The 4153-nt window shown below is 37.9% G+C and overlaps 1 non-coding gene across 1 annotated transcript; it reads right to left on the bottom strand.

Moving 5' to 3' along the window:
- Positions 1–2499: 2499 nt before the first annotated feature.
- Positions 2500–2605, bottom strand: LOC145625984 (small nucleolar RNA R71). Its single transcript, XR_014110873.1, has one exon. It is a non-coding gene; the product is annotated as a small nucleolar RNA R71 (small nucleolar RNA).
- Positions 2606–4153: the final 1548 nt, after the last annotated feature.

The following is a 4153-nucleotide window of genomic DNA, read 5'->3' as shown; positions in this document are numbered from 1 at the left end:
CTCATCCCTAACCATTTAGAGCTAGACTTGGGGGCTTGATCCTTACGTCATTAGCTTACCCAGCCTAAGAGTCACCACTATTTGACTCTTTTAAATATATTTTCAATACCGTTAGCCTTTGCGGCAAAACTGTAGTTTCACTTTCACACACATCACAGATACATGACCAAATAATACTTCCCATAGGAACCCTTTGTCATGAAATCTTAACACAATGATGAAGCACGCCTCGTCATATCAAAATCACTAATAAATATCATTGCATCACAAAGTGTGAAGTACTTGATGAGTGTCATTTAAGGCACTCATAGGGTAGTGTTTTAGGATGTTTTCACTTTATTTTTCATGCTTTTCTTTTATTATTTTGGTCCTTTTTCCTTTAGTTTCTCTATTTCTTCTTTCTTTGTATTTTACTTTCCCTTATGTGGTTTTCTTTGTGTTTCTCTTTTGTATTGCTCTTTTTCTCTTCTATTTTCTCTATTTGGTTTCTTTTGTAGGTGCTTAAGGACTTAGCTTCACAAAGGAATCAAGAGGAGCAAAAAGATCTAAGCAAAGGAGATTCAAGCCTCTTGGAGAGGGCTTGGAGAGGGCACTCTGCTTCTTCTCTTTGCCGCGAGCGCGGATCCTGAGGGTCGTGGGCGCGGGTTAAGTGCATCAATTTGGTATTTTTTGGACGAACACTCCGCGCCCTGGCCGCGATCTAGCCGCGGGTGCGGAGAATTCGGAAAGACCGCTCCAGTTAGAGAGACCGCGACCCCCTGTCTTCACCTAGAACAGGATATCTACCGCGCCTTGAGTCGCGGGCACGAGTCTTGCCCAGATTGCCCGCGGAGTTAGTTATGGACTCCGTACCCATCTCGGCGAGTCCACGGGATCTTTTTTTAGAGGGCGCGGCCGATCAGTTTTTCTTCTTTTTCTATAAATACTCTTGTAAATCCTTTTGAAGGCTAACTTTTAGATAATATTTCATTTGCTTAGTTTTTAGAGAGAGAAACTAGAGAGAAGTCAGAGAGAAAGTACAGATTATAATCCTTGGATTTAATTTGTAATTCAACATTGCTTCTTTAATAAAGTTTGGAATTCTTCTTCATATCAATGAAAGTTTGTGAGATTTATTTCTTTTGAATTTACCTCAATTGTAATTTTCTTTTATGCTTGAATGTTTGGTTTGGATTTTGATTTAGTTTTGAGAATTTGTTGATTGATTGTATTTCCTTTTGATTTTGCTTGAGATGAATATGTTTGTGATTGAATTTGTTTTGGCTTTAATTTTAACCATTGATTGATTGAATTGTTGCAATTTAATTTGTTGACATAGTTGTGTATGTGATTAATTAGACTAGAAGTGATCAACCTCTAAGATTAATCTAGATTGCATTGCAAATTTCAATGACATGAACCCCTGATTTGTGAATTGTTTTAATCGATTGAATTTGATTGTGATTCTCCTTGTTAGCCATTCATAGTGAACCCTAGCATGGTTTATAGGAGATAACCTTTGAATTCCTTTGATTGCAACTATTGTTTGTCCCTTGCAATGTTTGAATCAATTGAGTGATCTATCAATTAGCATGATTGTTGAGCTTGCATGTGGAACCTATATCCCTAGTGTTTAGCATATTGATTGAATACTTTAATTTTTCTTGATTCTTGTTATCCTAGTTACCAAACTCAACCATTTATATTCTTCGATTTAGCTTAGCATTAGACTATAGCATTAGTTCCGATTCATTCCTTTGGATTCGACCCTTGACTTATCGCGTACTTATATAAGGTTTGTTAATTGTTTACAAATTTAGTTTGACCTAAGGAGAATTAGATGACGACCTAGTTTTACCCCTTGTCAAAATGGCGTCGTTGCCGGAGAATGACATTGGTGCTTTGTTGTAGTTGTTGAGTTTTTTTCATTCTAAAAAAAACAAAAAGATTTTCCTCTTTAAGGCTACACTTGTAGCCGTGCTACTAATCGTTTCCTTTGAGTTGTATGCATAAAGCACGTGGTCATTCACTAGTGCCATTTGATCCGGAGATTGAGAGGACAATTACAAGATTAAGGGTTGCTAGGCGATCTTTGAGCTCTAGAATTTCAAGTGAGGAAGAACCGGAACAAGAGGAACAAGCAAGAATGGGAGAGAATCCGATAGTGGCATTGAAAGAATTAGGGATTCCCGGTGCATATATAATTGAGAGTGGAATTGCTCCACCTACAACACTGGCAAATGATTTTGAAATTAGGCCGGTTGTGATCACTTTGATAGATAGGCGACAATTTAGTGGAGCCAAGCATGAGAGCCCTCTAAATCATCTCAAGGAGTTTGAAAAATATTGCAATACTATCAAGGTGAACGGAGTTTCCCAAGAATTCATCTGCCTCAAGCTCTTTCCCTTTTCTCTTATTAGGCGTGCTTTGGAATGGCTCTAAGCCGAATTATTTAACTACATGGGACGAGGTTACAAAGGAATTTCTAACCCGTTTCTATCCACAAAATAAAACGGCGGAGGCAAGAGCTTTTATTCAAGGCTTCAAACAAAATCCAAGTGAGAGCCTCTATGAAGCGTGGGAGAGATTTAAGGAGTATTAAAGGGAGTGTCCATACCACGGAATTCCAACCTATCAAATTATTCAGATTTTCTATGGAGGCATAACTCCCCAAGGCAAGTCATGCCTAGATGGAGGAACAAGAGGTCCCATCATGAATAGGACGGAAGAAGAAGTGGTGGAAATCATTAAGGATGTTGTGAGGTACTATAGATATTAGCAAGATGGTGAGAGAGAATCAACTAGCAAGAGTAGCTCTTCCGTGTACTCAGTTGATGATTAAAATGTAATCAATAATCTCTCCTCATAAATGGCAAACTTGGGGAAGGAAGTAAGTGCAATCAAAGAAAAATTAGAGAGTTCTTCTTCCCAAGCTCCAAGTCTTCCATCCCAATTTTAAGGGAGAGGTACTCCTTCTAACTCTCATCCCCCTCTTTCTTCTAGTAACATGCCTAGTGGTTGTTTGTTTTGTGATGTTTGTGGTTCATATGATCATGATTCTAGTTATTGCCCTCATGCTTTTCTGGATGGTAATGATGATTTTGATAATAATGAGAGTTAACATGTGAACTATATGTGAAACAATAATAATGTGCAAAGGTTTGATAACAAAAGGGGTCAATGGAATAGGAATTACCAAAACCATGGTAATATTGACAATTATAACCAAGGTGTTGGTTATAGGAACCAAGGGAACCATGGTTCTCGAGGTAATAACTATAACAATCAAGGTTATAGTGGCCAAAATCAAAACCAAAATTATGGTAATCAAAACCAAGGTTATGGAAATAATAATCAAGGTGGTGGTAACCATAATCAAGGTTATGGTGAAAATCAAAATAAGGGAAGTTGGAGCAATCAAGGGAGAGGAAATTTTCAAAATAATGCTCAAAGAGGCCCTCCACCTAGATTTGAACCAAAGACTCAAGTTGATAATTCCTATTCATAGTCATGTTCTTCTAGGACTAATTTGGAGGAAATAATAGAAAGTCAAACAAAGTTGTTGAGCACTTACATGGCCGTAAGTGACAATAAATTCAATAAGGTGATGACTCATAATAAGATGCTAGAAAACCAAATTTCTCAACTTGCCAATGCTTTGAAAGACCACACTAGTCCCTCTTCTTTACCTTCCCAAGGCTTAGATCCCAAGAGACCCGTGGATGCTATTGTTACAAGAAGTGGTAAGGTTCTTGAGGAGAGTTTGCCTAGGAAGTGTGGAACCAAGGAGGTCTTGGTAGAGGATGAGAGAAATGGTGCATCTTTGAGTGAGGTGGTGATTGAGGCACCTAGAAAGGTGAGAGTGGAGAAAGAAATTGTGAAACCCAAGCTTCCATATCCACAAAAATTCATGAGACATAAGTTGGATGAACAATTTGAATGATTTATTGATATGCTTAAGCAACTTCATCTTTCTCTACCTTTTACCGAAGTTGTTACCCAAATTGCCAACTATGAAAAATTTTATAAAGATATTTTGAGTGGTAGGAGGACTTGTGATGTGGTGGAGACGGTCAAATTGACCGGGAATTGTAGTGCAACTATAATGAACAAGATGCTACCTAAGTTGAAATATTTCGGAAACTTCTCTATCCCTTGTGCCATTAACAAGAT

The sequence above is a fragment of the Chenopodium album genome, chromosome 3 (genome assembly GCF_948465745.1).
Source record: "Chenopodium album chromosome 3, dcCheAlbu1.1, whole genome shotgun sequence".
In the NCBI taxonomy this organism is placed as follows: domain Eukaryota; kingdom Viridiplantae; phylum Streptophyta; class Magnoliopsida; order Caryophyllales; family Amaranthaceae; genus Chenopodium; species Chenopodium album.
Note: the sequence above shows the minus strand (reverse complement) of the source record. Positions and strands in the feature narration are given on the sequence as shown.